This window comes from Malaclemys terrapin, chromosome 14 (genome assembly GCF_027887155.1).
Source record: "Malaclemys terrapin pileata isolate rMalTer1 chromosome 14, rMalTer1.hap1, whole genome shotgun sequence".
In the NCBI taxonomy this organism is placed as follows: Eukaryota; Metazoa; Chordata; order Testudines; family Emydidae; genus Malaclemys; species Malaclemys terrapin.
Window position 1 is genome coordinate 29,641,284 of NC_071518.1, and position 25,130 is coordinate 29,666,413.

Sequence of the window (25,130 nt, forward strand, 5' to 3'; positions counted from 1 at the left end):
AAACAACATATTGTAGAGGTCCCACCACGGTTGAAATACTGAGCCATAAAACATAACAGTATGATGTGCACACATTCTTTATCTATAAAAATATATGTACAAATACACATCACAAGGCTATCTACATGCTGGGGAAAGACCAGTGAAGTATCAGAACAGTATCAGTATCAGAAAATATTTAAATCTGATTGATCATAGACAAGCTTTTATTTTGTTATATTTCCAAGACTACCATTTTGCTAGAAACCTAAAATATTTCCCAAAGATATCTATATATTTATTAAGGATTCCTTTCAAAAATGCCACCAATCAATTTCTAAGACAGTGTCTCTGCTTCATGGCAATTAAATTCTTCGTTGAAAGCAATTCTCTTTTATGTCAAGTTTGTTGGATTTTAAAACATGGGTTTTACATATTCAGAACAAAGCCTGGTACAGGTAATTTTTTGTTTTGTTTTTTAATACAGGATCATTTGTAGTGAGAACATTCTTATAAGCTACAGTTGCTCATTTAAGTACTCCTTTTTCCCTTGTTGTCTATGAGGGCACTTAATTGAAGATATTATACTGTAGCTGAATAACTAAGCCTGCAACTATTTCATTTACCTACAGCAATTTATTCAAGGTTCCATCATCATGCTGCTTTGAAGTTCAAGAAGAAAGAGGTTATAATTAATGAAGACCATTTGAAGAGTCCCCCTTGCAGCTGCAGCCTCTGCAGATACTGTAGTCCAGGAGGCAATATACTGTATTGTGATGTAGATTTGCTTTAGAGTGCATCTGCAACAAGATCATTTCCCATGGTCTTCACTGTATTTCTTCTATTATTCATAGAAAACAATGTAAATGAAGCTATAATTTTTACCACATACTAAATGTGGAAGGAAGATAATGGAAATCGTGAATTATGAATGAATCACTGTTATTGTAATTCCTCAAGGATTCTAGTGTAGATGATTATACTCATGCAAAGACACAGTAGCTAAACTTTTATATGTTGATCTTTAACAATGATTCTAAGATTATAATTAGTATATACAATTCATGGATTTGTTTTTCATATCAATGCCAAATATATCCAATCATCAAAAGACAATTATACATCAATGCTACCTAGGGGCAGGCAAGTACTTTTATATTTAGGATTACTGAATTGGGAAGAGAATGATAATAGCCTCCAAAAATGTGTTTCTCAGCTACCCACATGTGTTCTTTCATATTTAAATAAGCCACAGGCAAACTTTGTGGGGTATTTTGCAGTAAGCGCATTTAAATGCCAAGAAATAAGCAATAAGATGAATTTTTCCTTCTTTATTCATGGGTGCACTGAATCAATCAAAAAGTTTTTAAAAGGAAAGATTCCACTTGCAGATGTGATTCAGAAATCTACAAATACATTTTTGCTACATTTGTTTTGATAACAAAGAGTGCCAGTCAGTAATTACTCTTTTATCCATCATGAGCAGTTCTCCTAACGTAACGATAGGTTGAGAACCAGGAACTGTTCTGGTTTGATAATGATTGGAAATGATTAGAATTACTTCACTGATTCTATTTTAGATAGATCCTATGGAAAATTTCAAACGTAATTCAAATCAGCAGCAACACTGACTGTGTCTTGAGGCAAAGAGAGTTCTCATCTCACAAAAGTAATTCATGTTTAAGAATGTGTGAGCTACAATGGAATGCTTATAGGGCTATATCCTACAGTCCTTACTAATTACAATCATAGTGTTTTGCCCAAATAAGGACTGAAGGATTTTGCCCACAGCAATTATCCAGAGCAAACATATTATCTATTTGCTTTACCTGTAAATAGCAAATAATGGACTGGTCCCACAACTCCTACTCCTCTGAGTAGTTCTATTGACTTTAATAAAACTTCTCACATGAGTAATGATTGCTGGAGTGGGCCCAAAATTTTGCAGAGGATTCCCTACATGAATGTTAGGTGGAATTGCTCAGATCATAATTATAGCATCATGGTCATGTCTCCATTGCTAAAATAGAACTAAGTTGTGGTTTAAGAATTATTTTTAGCCTCCCTACCAACCAAAGCAAACTGCTTTGGCATGAAAATTACCAGATTTACTCTGAAAGGAATGGAATTTTTTCTGGTAAGTTTGAAAAAAAATAAGTAAAACCATTATTAAATCATCAGTGGTTATTCAAAAATTCAAACCGGGATACCCTTTTAGTGTCTATCACTTTAGATTCTCTAACTCGAATATGGCTTTTTAAAATACCATTTTCTATGTGGATGCACTGAGTGGCTTGCTGTTTGTTTTGCTTTGGCTTCCAGAATGACAGAAGTGACCAACTAGTAGCAGCAGGAGGACTGGGAAAAGCTCTAGGAGACAGGTTTCCACCTCCCAAAAAACCTGTCAACACAGTTGACATAATTATGTCTCAGCCAAGTAGGCAAGGGCTAAATGGGATGAGATACGGAAGTACCCTGTCTTCCCCCAACTCATGGTTGAAGCATATTGAGACATCATGAAAAAGTTTTGACTGCCACTACTTATGCTGTACCTCTGTAGTAAGAGGAGGCCCTGAGATATAATCCTTGGTATCAGAGGCCCGGTATGAGGCCTAAGGCCTGAACTAAAGTAATGGTCAAGACTTTGCTAACATAAAACAAAGTTAAGCTGTGAGCCAGAGGCAGGCCCTGTTCACAGAAGTTGACAAGAAAAGGGCTGATGTTGCATAAACATATATTCACCTAGTGTATTATAATATAAACACAGTACCAGAAGACATACTATATGGGAACATTCCACAGATAACATGGAACAGGCCAACCCATCCCAATGACAGGGGCAAAAGGGTAAAATGATGGATAGAGTTGTCTTGATCGAACCAACATGTACAAGGTGAGAGGCAGCACCTTACTACGTAGAAGGGTTGTACCTTGCTGTGTAGAGGGGTTGCACCTCAATATGTCAGGAGTGATGTGTAACTTGTTTGTACCTGTGTATAAGAATGTATCCCTGGGGTGGTGTCTTTGTCCGGCCGAGGGGGCAGTGGAAAGTCCTGCCAATGACTGAGCCGGGTCCATTGCCAAGAAGCACTTTCTCATAGTATGCCCGGTAGACTAAGTAATCTACGGGGAATTGCAACTGTGTCTGAGGTCGCAATAAACCTGGTCGACGTGACTTTGCATCTTACTAGACTATGTGGCCATTGGGGGTTCTCTTCGGGTCTGCTGGGTCAGCTATCTGCGCAGAGGTGGGGCAGCACACAGAGGGAACACACGCACGCAGCCAAGTGATATCAATGTAGGAGAAAGCAGAGCACAACACCGGTAGCATCTGACAACAACCTCTACTGTGAGAAATATATGACTTCAGTATCAAGGGCTGTTAAACCGGGACCTTCCTAAACGCTATAAGAAACAGAAAAATGTCACAAAGAATGAGCAACCAGAATCTTTTAAGGTAGTTTTAAAAATATTGAAATGGACAAAATTGAACATGGTTTACTACACAGACATGTCAATGTCTGCTTTTGACAAAGATATTCCATAATTATATATGATGCTATATTGATCTACCTATGGTCATTATTTTGGAGGAACAAGTGGGGAAAAGAAAAAAGAAAAAAACCTTTACTTCTATTTATTGAAAGGAAACAGACAAACATCACCACGATCATTTCACTAGATCATGGTGTGGTCCCTTATGTATGTTTTTTGCTGATATTTTGTTCCCTTTTAGACCATGAGATGGAATTGTTGGGGGGTTAATTCTGCTACATGTACAACTGACACCCTCCTTTTTCTGAATGTAGTAGGCTTACAATAGTACTTTCAACCCAGCACAGAAGAGTAAAGCTGCAAACAAGCAGTATTCCAGGATGATTTATGGTAGAGTTCACATTGCGACACTCTAAAACCATAAATTGTCTCAAAAACTCTACTAAGAATGAGACCCAAGAAAAATGTAAACGTTTGTTAGTTTAGCATCATTAAAGTGGAAAATGAAAGTGATTAAATTGATTTAAGTATTTTATGTAACAATATAGAAGTATCTAATACCATTCTGCTACAGCATCTCACTCATACAGACCTCGTAAAATGCACCCAGCCAACCGCAGTATTCAGAGTCCATTGGTTTTCACTGTACTAGGCTTTTTGTAAAAGCACACGGAGTTAACAATTCATCAACTCTAAACTGCTCCGCTCCTCCCTGTGATGTAAAATGTTTGACAATCTAAACATATATACATTAAAGTAATCTTGAATTGCATATAATGATATTTAGTATTTATATAATGCTTCATATTTTTATAGTAATGTGCAAATGTGAACTAATGAGGCCTCACAACATACTGAGAAAGTAATGTATTTTTCCCATTTTACAGATAGGGAAACTGAGATGGAAGTGAAGCATGCTCTACAAGAAGTCACAGTCATAGCTTTTAAGAGAAATCAGGAGTTTCTGAGGGGTAGCTGTGTTAGTCTGAATCTGTAAAAAGCAACTTGAGTCTGATGAAGTGGGCATTCACCCACGAAAGCTTATGCTCCAATACTTCTGTTAGCCTTAAAGGTGCCACAGGACCCTCTGTTGCTTTTTACAGGAAATTCTGGCTCCCAACTCTCTGATCAATTCTATAGGCCACGCTACATTTTTTTCCACAATATGTAGTGCAATATAATGGGGGTATATTCTCTACTTTTATGCATACAGCTTCCATTCAATGAGAATTCTGACTGGATTATGGAATAACTTGTCCCTATTGTTAAAGAAATCTATCTTTAATATAAGCAGGGCTGGTAGAGCTACCTGTTAGGACGGTTGCCTGATACTTCCCGTTATAAGACCCTTTTTTCAGTTCCTTAACTGTATGAGCTAAAATTTTCCAAGCCAAAGTCTGCCTGAGGCTATATTTTTGGAAAATTTCAACCAGAACAGTTCAGTTGTTTGAAAGAACCAAGCTAAGAAAAAAATTGTTTTGCCCATGTTAAAAAATGCTCTTGTTCTCCTCTGCTTTCGGCCAGGACTTGAAATTAGGTGTTGGGGGGATGGTTTAATACTTTGTGTCAGGGTGAATGCTTTACTGTCCCTGTAAAAATCCATCCACATTTACCCAAGTCTCAGGGGGTGAAGGGGGTAGTGTTAAAATTTGCACATGATCAGTAGAGACTCTTTAGATTTTAGCAATTAAAATCTGAATTCTGTCCTTGCTGAGCATGCATAAGTCTCTCATATTGCCTAATTCTAACCATGCGCCATCCTCAAAAAGCAACTGAGCATGGTCCAGCCGAGAACTATGGAGGCAAAGCTGGGTTTTCCCCATGTCTTCAACTAACTGCTCTGAAATAAGGTGGGGCTAGTACTGGAAATGAGAGTGGGGAGCCTGTCTCTCTTGGTCTTAATTATCCACGATGACATCCAGACAGTGTGGAGGAGGAAGCTATGTATTTCAAAGAGATAGGGGAGAAAAGCTGGACCAGAGGAGGGCTGAGGGAGTGGGAAAACGGTGTCCAGTGAGACTGGGACTTGAGGGAGAAGGGAAGAGTAACTGGAGCTGGTTGGTCAAGGGACTGGGACAAGAAGCCTCAGGTGTGGAGACTGCGACTAGGTATACAAGGAAAATGGGCCTGGGACAAGGAGTCAGGGGTGGAGAGAGAAAAGACTGGCACCAGAACACGCTGGCGAGGACATGGCAGAAAGGGGCAACCTTGGGGGGGGCGATGTGCAGAAGAGGCTGTGCCCTCTAGAGGATGCTCCCTCCAAAGCCTGGAATGGAACCCAGCATTCCCAAGTCTCACAATTCCTCTTCTGTCAACAATTAGGTTTGAAACCCTCTGGACAAACGTGTGTCTCATTCCCCATTAGTCCAGGTCCATGCAGTGGATTACAACCTATCATCATCATCAGTTACTCCATTAGCTCAAATGTCCTACCCTACTGATGACCCCATATAGGTGGAAATATGACGCCATATGATGGAATTTCTGTTTTTCCAGCTTGCTTCTCTTTAAACCAGAGAAATCACACACCAGTGTTACAAATACTTTGTTAAGGCTTCGAAGTCAAGCACTCATAAGTTAGGATATGCCACAGTTAAGTCTAATGGTGCAATTCATCCTCCTTGTACACATGCATTATGGTACAGTCTTTAATAACTTGATCACGTACTATTTCTTTCAGAGGACCCTTGCCTCCTTCAGTGGACATGCTCAGGGGGTGTATTTGTTGCCTAAATTGGAAGGTGTGTAGAGAACGAGGAAGTGGATTGGAGGAACAGAAAGGACAGTCTCATGGTTAAGGTATTTGAATGCTAACCTGGAGAACGATCCCTGCCCGAGCCACAGCGTTCCGGGGTGAAACCTGCCAAGTCACTTAAAACCAAACTTTTCAACGGTGGGTACTAATTGTGTTTCTCTCCCTGACTTGAGGTCTGACTTGCAGAAGAGCTGAGCACTCTCAGCTGCAGCTGAACTCAATGGGAGCTGTGCTTTGAACATATAGATGTGCTACATAATGCTAAGCACTCTGAAAAGTTAGATAGTGGATGTCTCAAACCTGGCACCTCAAATTAGTGGAAACATTTGACAATCTCTGTGACTCAGTTCCCCATAAGTACCATGGGGATAATAGCAGCCTCTCACCTAACAGGGGAGTTATGAAGATAAATTATTGTTTGTGAAGCATTCATATATAGATATAGCACTACAGAAAAGCCAATAAAGAAAATAATTATTTCTGTCTTCATAACCGGGTTTGAAATAGTCTGCAGTAAATAAGGCAGGAGGGCAATCATTGAACAATGAGAATAAAACAAAATATTGAATAGTAACTCAATAAGTGACTATAGTCCAACCTGTGCACTAAATGAAACAAAAGTCCTGTGGGAAAAAATAGTATGTGATCATGTAATTGAAGACTGCCTCATAATGCACAAAAGCCTTAATTCTGGCATTTCCGAACTTTTGCGTGTTTGACTTTGAAACATCAATAATGTTCTTTTCACGTAGCTTTTTTCTCTGTAATATGTATATACAGCAAAGCCAACTTCACCATTCAGAAAACACTGGATGATATCAATAGTCCATCAAGTCTAATAGGATTGGTTTGGATTTTTTTTTTTTTTTTTGCCTTCTTCTGAAGCATCCACCATTGACCCCTCAGAGTGAAACTTTAATACACCTTAAATACTCCAATAGGGAAAATTTCTTCTCATCCTCAGATTCTGCCATTCTGACTGACACTGAAGTAAAGGAGAAAGGTACAACTCATCAGAAAGAGTGGCAGAAACTGTGGTATGAGGATTGATAGGACTATATGTAGTAGTTCAGCTATAAACCCAAACCTTCACAAAATCAGGTTGGGTTTTGGAGTCTGCTCAACCCAGTGGAAATCTCTCCAATTCTGTGAACTGGCTCCTGCTGCTAGCTCACATGCATCCCCAGTGTCTCATCTCTCCCAATCTCTTCTCCGGTCTTAAGAGGGATTCAGGGGTGTTTGTGAGGGCGTGCCAGGCCATCTCTCAAAACCCGAACCTCCAATTGAGCCAGTAAGGGTAATTCCATTGACAATCTCTGCGAAGTAAACAGTGCAGGGTCCAATTCATGTAAACCATACAAACCAGATCCTATAGGGTTCATCCAGCCTTTAGTGATAATTGTTCCTCTTTTATCCCTGCTGGTACAACTGCAGCGGTTATTCTTATCCATATACATAGCTCATACTTTCTTGCTGGGCTATTCACCACTTTACTGTCCCGAGGCACAATCTCCCCCCAACTTAATTATATGTTGCATTGAATTTTTTTTTTAAATCTGTGTTAATTATTTTTTGCCTTTCATTTAGTCTGTGTCCTCTTGTCCTCATACTGCAGGAACAGGTAAGCAGGAGCAGCTAATAGACACTCATTAAAACGTCCATCCCTTTACACACACAAAAGCTATGTTCAAAGAACATTAAAGTTGCATAATCAGGCATTCATCAGTTAGGAAATACCAGAAATAAGATTGCTCATCCAGCCCTGGTCCCATCTGCATCAAAATTAGGCAGCTTTCTCCTCCATGCTTCCTGGGCCCAGCGAGGGGAAGAGTGTAACGAAGAGCACAGGACACAAGCTGCAATTACAGGGGAAAGTCCTGTTCAGCGCCATGCTAAAGCATGCTCATTGTGCATTAAATCTTTGGGAAATTTAGCTGCAAAAATCCCTGGAGCACATGCAAACAGATTTTTCAAGGTCTTATACCTTGGTCAAATTTAGGCAGATTTTCAGAGGGACAATAAAAGATCCATCCCTGACACAAAGAAAACACTGCCCGTCAAATTTCAAGTCTCTACTCCAAAGTGGGGGGAGAGGGGGCTAGACCTGTTCAAAGCAAATGTCACCACATTTTTTTTAAACATGGACAAAGCCATGTATTGTTTCCCTAGCCTAGTTCTCTGAAATGGCTGAACTCTTTTGGCTGAAATTTTTTCTAAAAAATTCACTGAGGCAGACACTTGGCATGAAAAATTTCAGCCTGAACAGTTAAAACTTGGCAAAGAGTGAACAGAGAACAGTCTTATAATGGGAAGTGTTGGTCATCCTTAAGAATAGGCCATGCTACCAGCCTGTACCCTCTTAGACTTCTCCTTTCCAAACGAAATAATCTCTGGAATGTTAACTTTCCTTCATATAGAAGCCTGTCTCTTTCTTGCCCACAACCATTTTCATAGCCCTTCTTGTTGAAGATTCCAGCTGTCTGGAAAGCTTGGAAGCCCACTATACTTTAAGAAAATTGTAGCCCAATTTCCAAGTTGCTTTAATACCTTATGGATCAGGGGGGAAAAACTTAAAAATAAAATAAAGAAAGCATTAAGTCTTTATTACTTTTTTCCCCATGATGTTCAAGTATGGTTACAGTTGGAATGGCTAGATAGAATATGAAGTTTGTATCACTCTGTAAACATGGTCTTTGACGTAGTATAGACATACTGATTAGCTCTCCCATTTAATATGGAAACAAAATGTTTGTTTACTTGCTGAGGTTCTTCTGATGTTAAACCAAGACAAACAAGCACTTAAGGCTCAGAAATGCCAGCAGTAATTTAAAAATAATTATTTATAAATATTTCTGTACTGTACATAGTGTTTATATGATTCATAGTTAAGTGCTTCTTTAAAATTGTTGTGCATAATCTTAAAGACAAGATGTTTCTTACTTTTGTGTCAACCAGGATTTTGTTATTTGGTACGTGGAGAATTAACTCTCCTGGTACCCTCACCTCACCTGTCTTCAATGTATTTCCCCTCACCAAATAAGAAAGTGTTTAATGGAATATTCTACAGCAATACAGTTTCTGCATGAACACTACATGAGGAACCCTCCGTAATTAGAGATAGGTCCAAATCAAAATCCCTGACCCAAACACCCTGAACAGAGCCATACCTCTCTAACAGATCAAACTAAAACTTCAGATCCAGACAATGTTCAGCTTCAGCAAAATTTTGATTTAGTTCAAACTTGGTGGCTCATGCCCACCTTTATTCATAACAGGCCAACAACAGTTTCTTGGCATAGCCAACGTTCCATTCAATAGTCACAAGATGGGAAGAAACAGCTCCTGTCACTTTCTGTAAGCAAATAACCATTTTAGATTTAATGGGAGCCCTTTGCTTTCATTATAAAAATAAACCTGATAAAGAATCTGATTTTAACGATCCCAAGTATGTCAGTTGGATCAATTAAATATCACAGTCTTGGTAGTTATTTATATGAGCAAAAGTAACAGAGATGCCCAAGACACTTTGGTGTTTACGGTCATACCTCAAACCGCCTCACCTGCAGCTGCTTTGGATCAGAGGATACTGGCCATCATCCTTCTGGCATCTCTCCTGTCAAATCCCACCTCTAGAAGGCAGGAGTAGGAGTGGCAACTTCAAAGCATCAGCCCAATCATAACTGAGATTTCTGGCAATAATATCACAGTCTCCCTTAAGCAAATTTGCCTGGAAATTATGATAATGACACACTTGCAGGTGAGGAAATGGAGGCATAGAGGGATGAGCCCCAACGCCCAGTCTTCAGCTCTAACGATTGGATTTCATTTGATGACAGGCTTTTGAGCATGACATCAAAGGAGAGTGGAGGTGAACCTACACAAAAACAAAACGGGAAAATGGCTGCACCAGCAAAGCTCTGCATTTGCATGTGCAAATACATATTTGCAAGCTAAGAAGGGGTCATGGCATGTAGAAGTGTTTCTTGTGCCCATTTGCATCCAAAAATTTGTATTTCTGTAGGCACACCTGTTGTGGCCTAGTTCAAAAATATGACTTCATATTTCACTTCCAATATGAAACAGAGCATTGCTGCTACCAGAATAGCTTCATTTTATAGTTTTGCTCAAATTTAAGTTACAGCATGTACTGCTGCAGAGATGCTATTCTATTACTGCCATTTGGTACAGTGTGTTCCTTTATGTTACATTTTTTCCCCAGTTGTCCAGAGTAATCCATTTTGTAAACATATTGGCAGTCTTCTAAAATGTGATTTATGGTACCATTTAAGCACTTATCACTTGCTGTTCATTTTTTCCCCATCAGACCCAGCTGCATTATTCTTCAGGGCTGCAAAGGAGTAAGTATTTCAGCAAAGCAAATACTTTTAATTTATGATGTTTTTGTATTTTTTCCATACAAAAATATGATGGTTCCTGCTTGTCATGTATATGACGATATACAAAATATACACCAATGCATTATATATCAAAATTCCTCATTTTTCATTTGCAGGACAAAGCCTTAAGCCCCAGTCCTGCAAACACTTATGCACATGCTTTATTTTAAGCATGTGAGTAGCCTTATTAGCTTCCATGGAACTGTTTGTGCACTTAAAATTAAGTAAATGCATATGCATTTGCAGGATCAAAGTCTAATTGGATTCCTTTATTTCCTCACTACTAGCTTTCGAAAAGATTGTGGACCAGATTAATTCCATCCATTCCAATGATGCTAACTAGCTAAACACACCCAACACCAGAGTGCACCCTTCCAGGGGAATGTGGGAGTAAAGGGGGGACTTGGAACCAGAGCAGACGGTCAGCTCTAAAAAGCTGAAGTCTTTTTTTGTTTGCTTGCTTTCTCAAATCCACCACACGAAATTGCTGACACCCCTCTGTAACCACATGCAGTAACTCACTCTTTGAGACAATAAGCCTGAAGAGCAGGAAGGGGTGGGAAAAAAATAGAAGCCTATTGGAATTGGAATTCAGTGTTGGAATTAGAGCAAGTGTGACTCAAATCCATCCACTGAAGTCTTCATTATCCCATGATACTAGGGATAAATTTGGTCTATTGTCATTTTAACAGACATAAGTGAGAACTATCAGGAGATATTACTCCAACAGCATTAAATGAAAAACAATTTGGTTCAGTGGAAAGGAAACTATTCATTTATAAGAAGAGTAGGATAATGCATACGGAGATACATAGTAACGTTGGTGTGCATGTGTTACCAATGTGTAATAGAGACTCCATGAGCAAAAAAGACATTTCAAAAAACAGTTAAGGTTGCTGAGTGACAACAGTGTACTTACCTAGCACCTTATTTACAAAACCACACACTTAAACAAGGAAATGAAAAGTTATGGCCATCATAAATCACACTGCCAACATAATAAATGTATTATTATAATTAAATATAAATAAATTCATCAGAACAGAAAACATTACCAAGATGTGGGGCTGGGGGCGGGGTTACATTTTTCTTTTATGTAAATAAATGATGATTACATATTCAGAAAATGGAATAGAAGACAACCAAATTATTCAATTAAAAGGAGTGAATGCACCATCCCAGATAGTAATGGCTAGAAACCAACACTCAGATTTTCCTACTAGTTTTAAGCTGTTGTAGAAAGAAGCAGTCAGTGACAAGCAACCCGTAGGTTTGTAATGGTCACCAATGCAAGCACACTGTATAGGAGCAATACATCTCCCCATTACCTTTGTTTGGGTCATTGAAATGATTCATTGCTGACAGGGACCATGATAGAATATATTCTCTTTTGCCTTTTTTTTTTTTTCCTCTGGCAGCCTTAATGATGGAGAATCAGGTTTCATTTTCAAATAATTTCTTAAACATTTTACCATTCCTGCCTTCAAAAACTGCCTCTAGCAGGAGCCAGTAACGCCAGATCGACGAGACCTCCGTTTTTGCTCATCCAATCACCAAGCATTTTCTCAAAGGACTCCAATCCCTATACCCGGACATTAAACCTCCTACCCCTTCGTGGGACCTTCACTTAGTATTATCCTGCTTAACTTAATAACCATTCGAGCCCCTAGCTACTTGCTCCCTTTTACACCTCTCTATGAAAACAGCGTTCTTAGTGGCAATCACCTCCGCCAGACGGGCAGGAGAAATAATAGCTCTCATGGCGGACCCACCGTATGCGCTATTTTTTAAGGACAAGGACAAAAATCTACCGGTTTCAATTGCTGTGGTGTAATGTGATTTTATTGGACAGACAGAGGTAAAATATTACATCCTTTGCAAAAATTTTACATCCTTTGCAAAAATTTAAAAAAAGAAGCCATTTTAAAGTCTCAAAAAGTATTTAATTCACCTATTTTTCAGAACACATTCTAGATGTCATATTTGAATGCAGGAAAGATTTTTTAAAAAACTTAAAAAGTTAGCTTTATAATGGGATTCTGGTGGCAATATTAGCTACAATAAATCATACATACTTTGCAAATCTCGGGCTAGAAACCTGGTTCCACAAAAGAAGACACTGGCTTTTACACACACACACACACACACACACACACACAGGAATAGCTCTGAAGCTGTAAAAAGAACCCACTGAGTATGCTGAAGTTTCTGCCAGTTTTGAGAGAGAGTGTTGATTCTACTACTTTTTAAAATACAGGGTCTCTCTTGAAAACTTTATTCCATTTTGAAGGATATCAGTTTGGGTGTAAACTGCTCTTACAGAGCCAGTTAACAGCATCCAACACCAACACACACCCTTCTCAATGTTCAGAGGTGCTGATCTCAGATCCAGATTGACCTTCATCAGCAGATGTGACTCTTCACACCTCTGAAATCAAAACCATAGTGCCCACTAACATCAATGGCCAAGAAATGCAACCCATTCACATTAATAGTAGGCCATAACTAACCATAGCAAGAAACTATCAACTTAATTATGACCTATCTTTTTCAAACATACTGAGCATGAGTTTTCAAGGAGATTTAACAAACTGGAAAAAGTTTGAAAGGGAGGGTAACCAGCCATTTATTTTAATTACAGTAGAGGGAGACAAAGAAATGCTTGACAAAAGCAAACTTTTCAGATTAAGATTTTCCTAATGACACATAACTAAAAAAGTTTGGGAAGTGCAGGGGGGGGAAGCAATGGTCAATTTCCTTTGCCTTTAGAATTTCGTTGGTCATTCTGAAGCCAAACAAAATTTCGAACCCAAAGTTATTGTGGGGGGGGGGAGTAGGGGTGTAAAATAGTATTTCTGTGAGGACAATAGCATAGCATTTTAAAATGTGGGTTTCTTCTTGAAAGGTTTTCATATAAACTTTTCCCTATGAAGATTCCAGAAGATAAGCTGACAAGACCACTTACAAGTAATCTTTCTATTTTGCAACTAGGCTATAAATCAAACTCTCTCGTTTGCAAGAAAACTGACAAGATTAGTTATAAATTGTTTCAATTAATTTTTAATTTTGCTGATGGATGAAAGCTGAGTGACTGGCTGTTGAAAAAGAATCCCAGCAATCAGCTATTTTATTTTATAAGATTTATGTGTTGAACTTTCTCTAAAATGATGACACAATGTCATCAAGATATGCCAGCTTAATCAAATGTGGTCTCACTCTGGCTGTATTTTTGATATTTTTACATGGTCACAGATTTACAGCATCTGTGGTTTGCAAAACAGTGAAAGCATTTTTAAACATCCCAGACTTTTTTATTTTGAGAATGTGAAAGTGAAATGGTAGCTGTGTGCTTGCATGTGTGTTTGAGCAGCTATGAAGTCCACACAGGGAAACCACTGACAGAAAACCTTCACAGATGAACAGTGCTATATATGGTCTCAAAATTATTCATTAGCGTGTGTTCTGTCTGAAAGCCCTGCAAAACTTGAAATTGTCATTTTTTATACATAAGAGTGGTCAAATTTTGCTTAATCAAAAGTATTTTTTTAAAGTCTGTATTACAATCTCTCTGTTCAGGGGAGAGGAGGAATTAGTTAGCCAACACACAAGAATTGAAGTCTAAAGAGAAAGGTTTATAAAATTGTCTGAACCCCAACCTCAGAGCCAATTTGGTTTCAGAATTAAAATATTCACCCAGCTCCAATTTATACATCTATATGACTTCGGTACAATTCTTTAGTTGGCGTTTCCAGTCAATGTCAGCCACCTCCTTAGAGACCTTTTTAGAATTTATATGGGTTGATATTTTTCCAGTTAATCTGATTGTTTAATTCTAATTCAGAATTAAGTGTAGTCGATTTAATCTTGATTTGATGTTGGTTGTTGTATTGCTTTCTTCTTACTATTAATAGCTTAGCTTTGATGATGTATTTTCTTGATTAGGTTTTTGTTTAACAGTTTTAATACAATTTTTAAAACTGATGCTGAGTCATTTATTTCAGTAATGAATGTGGGTTCAGACTCTTTGGCACCTGTATAGATACCAGCCAGTCAATCTAAAAGCCTGACCAGACCCTCCTAATAATCCATTGGGTCATACACTTCATAATGGAATCTGGTTGAAACTTACACTATGGAGAAGCTACTGCTCCTCAACAACATAATATATACCACACATGCAATACAAATATCATGTTATGATAAGACTGTTTAAAAGTTAAAGATCACTCCCATAGGTATGTTCTTAAAATAAAAATCAAGCTTAAAGCATGATGCATACATTCCTAATATTAAGTCTTGTAGCTGAAGAATTGTGCAGTGTGCTGTATGCCGATCAGATATGTACCATCATACGATATATTAGTACTGTACATGCCAGTTTAGTCAAAGACAGAGAGCGGAAGCTCTGTCCACCCTGAATCTTAACGAATTCAAGTATTCTAAGGGATCAAATCTCTGTACCCTATTTTTTCTTTTATTCACTTAGGTTCATTAAATTGAAAGGAAAAAATACACTGGCGGCTGTGCTAATGAACAGCACATGGTTTCACTCCCAATCCTGATTAAAAAGCTTCTCTGAGACAGCAAAAAAGGATAGAAGTTCAGTTCTTCTGGGCTCTAACATTTGGACTAAGGTGACTGTCAAAAGGAGTCAGAGAGAGAGAGAAAGAGAGAGAGAGAGACTTAAATATAGAATATTGTGAGCCTGTTTTTCTTTCACATTTATCTAAAATAAATTGTTCTTATTCAAAACCACGTATCTGGAGTAAAATCAATCAGCTCTGATCCCTTCACACTTAGTAAAAGGACTACAGGATTCTCACCCAAACAGCTCACAATCTGAATTGGATCCAATGAAGTGAATATTTGTACTGTGAGGAAATCTTACTTTGTGGCAAAAAATCTCCCTGTGTATCTTATGGAGCCTACAGATCCTCCTCCTTTCCCTACACTCTTCTTTCCCCTCAAATTCAGGCACAGCATGTCTGGTTCTGGAAACACTTTGAAGGTTCATACTCCCCTCCACATGAAACTGTTACAGCAATATGCTAGTCCCACAGCGATGATATACTTAGGGTAGCAATTTGCAGCTCGTGCAGATATAACCATGCTAGCTTTAATCCAGTGGGCTGAAAGTAGAAGTGAGGATGCTGCAGCCTGGTCTTCAGCACAGGTTAGCAACATGACCAGATACCCCAGGGGTCAAACGTGCTAGTGCAGCACAGGTATATCGCAGTCATATCCCCAGCTGCAGTATAGATGTATCCTTAGAGCAGTCATTAAAAAGTCAATATTTGCCAGCCATTAGTTCGTACAGTGCCAAAGTTATCTCCTATCATAATGAGAAGGGAAACTGTAGCACCTCCGATGCCACTTTCTCCTTTAATTGTGATTACTCTTAATTCGAGGTCCTCCAACTCCAGCAGGGAGTCTTCCCCTGAACCCCACAGAATCTGTCTGTCATGGAGAATGAAAATCTGTCAGAGAAGAGAGACTATATGTGTGTGTGCGCCTGTGCATTTATATATGTATGTACACACACACACACGCACACACACACACACAGCAATTCAAACTTCTATTAAATGGAAAGAGCTAAGGAGGAGTACTTTACTCATTTATGGCTCAGGGTACAGGAAGCTTAAGTACCTGCTTAGCTTTCAAATGGCTGTTACATCTGGTCTACCATTTTGTTAAAGCATTTCACAATGATTAGGGACCATTTCTAGCATAAATATCCTAGCCTTTTTCATTTTTGATGCATACTTCTATTGCTTAGAGGAAGCACTTCAGATCTCCCCCCAATTTTAATATTTCTATGAATGGTGTGCACTTTGTGCAGGGGACTAGTTGGGAGGAATCAATTCTTTAAGATATTATTACTTTATAACAAATAACCTAAAGCTGCCCATGACAATGTTCTGTTTTTAATTGCAGGGAGAGTCTGCTGGCAGGCTACTAAACTGAAACATTTTTTTTTGTTGATGCATGCTGAAGAAGCAGTAGATAGTGTTACTTCAGTTCTAAGAATGTTTGCTGATTTTAAATCAAACATGAAATAATCCCATGAAACAGTTAGACAGCTCTGAAAAGTTGTTAAAAAAAAAAAAGTTGTGTGCTGTTCCCTCAGCCCTGTCTTTAAGATGTTTCCAGTATTAGCCGTAGAATGCTAGGCAAGGAATGCCCCTATATTCCAGCACAAATTCCTTTCATGCATTTACATTGTACCTTACAGACTATTCAAAGGGTTACAAAGTTAATGTTGAGCTTATAAACATTAATCCCATATATTAAGCGAGGCGAGCTTTGAACTGTCCAGTACATTAAGCATGGCAAACCTCCAAATAAGCTCTCCAAGCTTATGAGCTCTCATACAATTTACATATGCAACATTATTCAGGCTACATTAAGAGCTACTTAGCAGCAGCAGGTAAAATATCAAAATCCTTGTTTTCTTTCAAGCTCAGTCCCTAAGGAATGTTAAATACATTAAAATAATGTTGTGGGTTTGATTAAAACCAAGTAAAGTAAAGAAATCCACTGCCACTCTCTTTAATGCCCCAAACTGTACCCAAGTACAGGTTGTATATAAAACCAAAAGAGAAATGTAGGGTTAAGATCTACAGACACAAATTAGATCCAGAGTAATATCACATCTTGCATTTTGACCTTTACGTACAATATTCCAACAATGAAGCCCATTGGGAAAGGGGACAAATATCAAGAAAAGAGCCCTGCTAATCTTTATTTTAACCTTTTGTTAAGAGCCTGATTTTAAGAAATAAACTCCATATTTGCACCTACAATTAAGAAAGGGTACAAGTGACAGCACATAAGACAGGTCTAACGCGCTGACTTGGGGATGCAGTCAGATAGTCATAAAAATGCCATGATTTTCATCTGCAGTGAATGGCAAGAGCAGAAGTACACCTGTAAATCTGGATGTCCCAAAACTGAACAACCCATAGGATTTTCTTCCTGTTTGTGGAGGGTGGGGAGGGGGGATTTGGACATCTCTCTATATATTGGGATGAGCCAGAAAACTGCATTTGATCACCTATGTTTTTACTTTCTCCGTTGGAGTAAAGCCTCCTGGCTGTTAGAACAGTTGTTTATCAGCACATAGCATATGAGAAAGAATACAGGAAGTCTGTTGAAACAGCCGGGAGAATTGGGAGAGTAAAAAGCAAACCCCTGGGTGGGAATTTGATTTGGACACTGGGGTAAAAACATTCTTGCTCTTGCAAACAGTGCCAGAGCAGATTTAGTGAAGACTTCAGGTTTTCATGTCTCATCCAAAATATGGCACTGCCATCAGTGCATTACCCCACCACAATGCTGTTCGTTTGACTCAGAGGGAAGCTAACCATCTACAGAATAACTCACTTCTTCAATTGTGCAACAAAGGTATGGAATCAGGGTGTCCCTTCAAGTCCGTCTCTGGCCAGGGACAAGAGAGACTACTGTTGAGGGCCTTATTTTGGAGAGGGTACGGGGAAATAACTCCACCAGGTGGGTGCTCAAAGTCACTGATTTATGAAGCCAGTCTATGCCTTTCCCATCACAGATAGATGCATCACATCCATAGAAATCCTCAGCAATAGGAAAAAACCCACAGAAGTTACAAACCCTTCTCAGCTATATACATCAGGCATGTCACTGCCCAGCACTTTGGTCCTTGGCTTCTCCCACAATTCAGATATCTCTGGCCATGTTTCTGTGGCTGGGATTTGCTTCCTTCCCTTTCTTCCTTAGAAAGACACAACCAAGATAGCGGAGCCCTTAGAAAGCTCTCTCCTTTTACATAAGATAGCGTTTGCTCCTGCAGTCCATTTGAGAGATGGGCTAGGCCTCTTAGTGGCACTACCACATCTACCACTGCCTCTCACTGTTTAAAGTTTGAGTACCATCGGAAATGGGTAAACCTTGAGGAAATATTTAACATTCCATGAAAAAAAAATATTGTACATGAAGCAGTCAGTGTAAGGGGAGGGTGTATCTATCAAGCTTAAGAAGAAATAAGATGTTAATACCACCACTGTTTAGGGCTTTAGCAGTAAACAGTTACGTGTAGTCCAGAATCACATGTCAAAAGGCCATATCAATTTTTTTCAAAAATACCTGACTTCGGAATTTTGAAAATTTTACCAAGTCCAGTTTTCAAAAGCCTCTTAAGGGCTCATAAGTCACCTGGGCATTTTTGAAACTTTTACCCTTTTTTCATCTGCCATCTAGCAAGAAACAGGCCCGGGGATTCCTACATCAAGCCCATTACGTCGAAATGAGCCAAAATAAGATCCAAATATTGATGTGAAGACTTCAAGTGATAGAGAACCTACCACATCCCTCAGTAGATGTGTTCCCATGGTTAATTTCTCTCTGTTAAAAATATGCACCTTATTTCTAGTTTAAATTTGTCGAGCTTCAGCTTCCAGCTACTTGATCTTCTTGTGCCCTCATCTGCTAAATTAAAGAACCTTCTGTTATCAGAAATCTTCTGTCCAGGTAGGTACCAGACCATGATCAAGTTACCTCTTATCCTTCTCTTGGATAAATTAAATAGATTGAGCTTCTTTGCACTCTGACTATAAAGCAGAGATTCTCAAATGTGGAGGTGGCCCCTCCCCAGGGGAGTGCAAAATGTATTCGGGGGGAGGGGGACGTGTGAAGCCTATGGCGGGGGAGTGGGGGGGGAGAAACTTACTGCACACATTTTACCCACAGCAATGAATAATTAGCGAAGCTGATTCCTCCAGACATATCAGGTCCTCAGATGGCGCTGTGCATTTTGATGGATTTCTGTTAAGCTTGTATAATATTATACAAAGTTGTTGCCGTCCATCCATTAATCTGTTTGCTACAATACAGTGTGCACAATCACAGTTTTGCTTTTGCTCTTATTACAATGGAATGTTGGCTCTGTTTGAATCAATGCCTTACTGTTTTTAATATACAGTGAGAGTCAGGGCTGGCTCCAGGCACCAGTGGAGGAAGCACGTGCCTCGGGCAGCACATGCTAAGGGGCGGCACAGTCCGAGCGGCTTTTTTTTTTTTTCCCCCTTCGGCAGTTTGGGTGGCAGTCCAAGTGGCTTTTTTTTTTTTTTTTTGTGCTTCGGCAGTTCGGGCGGCTTTTTTGTTTTCTTTTTGTTTTGCTTTGCTTGAGGCGGCAAAAATGGTAGAGCCGGCCCTGGTGAGAGTTGCATGTTGATTTTTTTATCAGTATATGTACTTGTGTGGCGGGGTGGGGGGAGACACAAAGAAGGAGGGGAGCGATTAAACAAGTTTGAGAACCACTGCTATAAAGGCATGTTTTCTAGACTCCGAATCATTCATGTAGCTCTTGGTTTTGTAACTCTGTCCAATTTGTCAACATTCTTTTTAAAGTGCTGACACCAGAACTGGACACAGTATTCCAGTAGTGGTCTCATGAATGCGGATACCACTCCCTACCACTGCGCTACCTCCAAGAATTTCATTTGCTTTCTTAGCTGAGTTGTCACTGGATTATTCTCATAGTAATAGCCACCACCAGAAACATCTGAATGTTTTCTTAATCTTACAAGAAAAGAATACCACACAGTAAAGCACGTTTAAATTTAAAGAATTAGGTAATGTTTTCATTTTAACAATTTATCCCATTCTCTTTCATTTTAGTTGTACAGAGTTTGTATATGGAAAAATCCCTTGTTTAAACAGTCCTTTTATAAGTAGTATTAAAACTGGTATTAACCGTCCTTTGGGGAGAAAACAAAGTTATTTTAATTGGTCTTGAGTTATTGTTGCTGAAGTCCAATCCTGTTCCTCTTAAGACAAAAATAAGACAAATACTTGAAGAAAGAAAGGACAAGGAAAAGGTAGAAAATGCACCTTCTATCTCATTTACTTGTAAGCTAGTTACTCGAAAATTACAGGCACAGTCTCACTATTTAGAGAGGTAGCAAACTTTTACCAATAATGGACTGTTTAAGGCATTGCTTTCAGCTAGTCGTTCTGGTCACAGGGTCACAGCAGTGTGGTGAAAGATGAAGTTGTCTTGTCTAGAGGATAGGAAAGATAGATAGAAAGGGTGAGGAAAGTGACAAAGGACCCTAAGGTTTACAACTGAAATAGCAAACCGGATGGAGAGGGTTGATGTCAACTGGTTCCCTCCCTGTTGGGTCTGGTCAAGACATCTTTTAGGGTCAGGATGATCAAGACCTAATGGACCAATAGATCCTGGAACCCCAATAAGCAGGAAGCTAAGGAACAGAAGTGGCAGCCATAATCGTGACGCCCAGTTCCTTCAAAACATCCAGCCACCCAGATAAGCCATGTCGAGAAAAGGGGTAGCAATCTCATGCCATCAAACTACATTCTCAGTGATTTTCACTGATTTCCCACCCATTTCTAGAACCTTTCAGTTTATTGTCATGCCAACATGTGACCTCCCCCAAGAGCCTTAAGACCCCCTGATCAAATTTCCTTGACTTAAAACACAGCCAATTTGTTCAAATCTTTCTGTCTTCAACTTTTTCTCATTTTTATATAACAATTTTGTAGAACGGGCTGAGTTGAACTTTTGTTACTAGCTGTCCTAAGTGAGTAAAAGGGTAATTTAAGCTCCTGCACAACAATCTTTCCATTATGTGCTAAAATAGGGAAATAACACAAGTTATGGGGGGTAAAGTCAATAATATGTTCAAGATATTGTTTCTGTTTTAAGATCATCTACTGTAAATGTAAAATAGATATAGAATTGCACTTTGGCATGGATTACATATGGACTACATATTGAGACAACATAAGGGGAGAAGTTATTAACATTGGCCAGGACATGAGAATCTTACTCACCACAAGAAAATGTTGTTAGCATTGCCAAAAGCATGTACAGTACATGGTTTAGAGTATAATGCTACCTCTGTCTCATCTAAATATTAATTTAGGAAGTCTGCATATGATGGATAGGTAAAAAACAAAATTACCAGAACAGAAGAGAATTACCTACTACTTGACTTCCAAACACAGAGGGTGAAATCCTGGCTCCACTGACATTAATAGCGGTTTTGCCATTGCTTTCAATGGGCTAGGATTTCATCAAAGAAATATTGTGGGCAATCTCTGTGATGTGCCTTTGTGGGGAAAAGGGTTACCATAGTTCTTGGCACACAAAGTGCATTTGTTGGAAAATCATTTCCACCACATCTGCTGGATGATATTTGAAATGGTCTTTACTTCCCCTTTTTAAGAGGCTTTTCCCCCTCCACTGTGTTCAGATGCAGCTCCCAATTTGCGTCTAAGCAGGGTTTCAGGTGAATTAAAATGGACATGTATGGCAGCCCTAAAGTAGTATATAAAAGTCTTATTGTATTAGTCATTTTTTCTGTCATTTTGTATTAGTGTCATATTAGTCTAATGCATTACTAACATTATACTGAAATGTCAGCATATTACAGATTACTCAGTGTGTCAAGTTTGTACCTGATCAGATTATTCTGTACTAAATATTTTTGTGAGAAATAAATGAAAATGTGCAGGACTTTAGCAGAAAACATGAGGCTGTGAGGTGTGTAGGATTCTATAAAGCAAGAGTGGCCAAACTTACTGATCCTCCAAGCCTCATATGATAATCTTCAGAAGTTCGAAAGCTGGGGCGCAGCTGCTGAGGTTTGGGACTTCAGCCCCGCTCCTGTTGAAGCCCAGAGCCCCAGTAGGTGTATCCAGTGGGGCTGCAGCCCTCTGGTCCCCCATCCCCACCAGGCAGAAGCCCCGAAATCCTCCTCCCCCTGGGCAGAAGCCCTTACCCTACTACCCTGCTGCAAGGCAGAGGTCTCGAACTCTCCCCACCCCCACCCCCAGTCTGGTAGTGGAGTGTGGGGGGACTCTGCGAGCTGCACTTTAATGGTAAAAGAGCCAGTTTGGCCACCCCTGCTATAAAGCTTTCATAAGAGGCATTAACATCTCTTGTGCCAAATGCAACAGCCTAACTGTAAGTGAGCATCGAATATATTTGATTCAATCTATAGATTTGTTAGAACAAACAAGGTTTTCCTTTTTGCTTTACATAGAGAGACTGATATTCTGCTTAAACTGAAGAACAAACATTGTAAGAGGAGCATATTGGCTACGTCCAATAGAAAAGAAGTGTTGGCTTTTCTTCTGAGCCTCCCCTACTTGAATTAAGTGTAACCCTTCTGCCAAGTGGAGCCAGCAGCAACAAGGGCCGGGTTCAGTATCTAGGGGTTCCTTTTCAACACAGAACTGGCTTGGGCCCCCACCCAGTGACCTGGGACAATTACACACCACCCCCTGGGCAAATCTAAGAGGCAATACTTCCCCTCTCGCAAGCACAGAGTCTGAAGGTAGCAAAAACTTATTAAAAGGAGGGAATTAACTCAGCATTAATTTGGGAAAACACCGCAAATAGGGCTCAAACATAAACCATGAGCAAAAGACCCACCTCCAAGTAAGTTGGGCAGTGTCCTTTTCCTCTCAGGGTCTTAAGTCCTGCAACCCAAAAGTCCTGTTTATGTGCCCGTCCCTTCTCTTCACCCCACTCACAGTTGCTGTCCTTGGCCAGTGCAGCCCCTGAGTTCATAGGTTCATCTGCAGAATTCACCTCCCACCCTGTGTGGAAAGCAGGGTGGGAAAGGAGGCACCTTACACACTGCACTGCTCGGGCATTCACTTGTCAACCCAATGGCCGATCGCCACGCCCCTCCACCAGATGCCCTGCTGGTTGCGCCTCTCTGCCAGCCACCATGCTAGCCTCTTGCCATGCCTCTCCACCAGCTGCCCACTCGCCAAGATGTCTTCAGGGTGCCCCCACACACACTTAACATAGCTCTCAGTGATTTTGGCTCTCCGTGATTTCATATGGAAGTGGGGGAGCCTCATTGCTGGTGCACTCTGGGCAGTCTCTTGCAATAGAGACACTGTCCCAAAGTAGGTCTAATACTTAGACCTAGATATCAGTGATTTCAGCTCCGCAGTGTGTAACAAGCCTCTCAATTGAGTCCAAATTAGCTCTTTTATTATACCATGGACAGAGGAAGGCTCAAATGGTGTCTAAGACCCTTAAACAGGGCCCACACCACCAGGTACAAGTACCTGTCCCCACCCTCTATCAACTCATTGGGTTTTGTAACCCATGTTCCCTGCCTAGCACGTGCTGTTCAGTTGAGGATGAGTCCCTCCATCGGGGTATGCCAAGTACAGTTCTGCTGCCCTCAGTTCACACAACAAGGATAACAACCCTTTATTCCTCCTGCCCCAATAACAAGGAGACTGGGGATCCAACACCAGCCACTGGGGATCCAACACCAGCCACTGGGGATCCAACACCAGCCACAAGTGATCATTTGGGCAAGCAGTCCCATCATGCTGAGCACCTAGGGGTTCCTTTTCAACAATACAACACAAAACCAGCTCAAGCCCCCACCCAGTGACCCAGGACAATTACACACCACCCCTGGGTGCCTCTAAGAGCACCTAGGCAGGATGGGTGTGTCCATGCAAACAAAATCAGCTTCTGAAGTCTTTTTCCACAGCTCACCACTAGATGCCAGGGAAGAGCTCATCCAGACTCTGCTTACATCAGAAACACAAAACTCAGTAACTTAGAAAAACATACATTATTGTATAGATATGACTGATTACTGTTATAGGGGCTTAGCATGAAGTAGGAAATAGACTATAGAATTGTGAACCACAAAATGGAATGCTGTTACTGAGTTTTCCTGGTCAGTTACTGCAAAACCAGGTCAATGTGACAAGTGAGCTCTGATACAACTACCAGTAACCGATGGCACAAAACTGATAATGATTCCCTAATGGCCAAGAACTAGTTCTTGACAGCTATAAGATTGGGATTCTGGGTGTTTTCCAGGTCTATAACTGGTGCCCAAATTAATCACAAGAAAGTGCCAAGGTTCTGTTGCAGATTAACAATAGTTGTGAGATTAGATTGTTCAGTCTATACTCTTAATTGAATTAAGCAAATAATAAACAATGTCTCACTCTTTTATAGCACTTTTCAACAGTAGTTCCCAAAATGCTATACAAAATAAGACAGCATCCTCATTATTGTTTAAATGTAATGCATAGTAACTGCAGAGCCTACATCAATTTTGTCATGTTTTTAGAACACTGTTTTCTCTGCATGTCACATGAGCCAAGTAGCTACTATTACCAGCAGTGTTACAGTAGCACTTAGATGTCCTCTGAGATCCAGGTCCCGTTGTGCTAGGTGTACATGCACATAGTTAGAGAAGTCTCTGCACTTCAGGGACTTGCAATCGAAATAGACAAGACAAAGCATGGCAGATAATCAGTATTATTTTCCTTATTTTACATATGGGGAAACTGGAGCACAGACTTACCCAAGATCACACATTGAGTCAGTGGCAGAACCAGGAACTTTAACCAAATCTCTCAAGTCCCAGTCTAGTGCATTAAACTACAAGACTAAAGACTTTACAATTGAACTGATTTTTTTTTTTTAATTACACAACACGCGCACCCACACC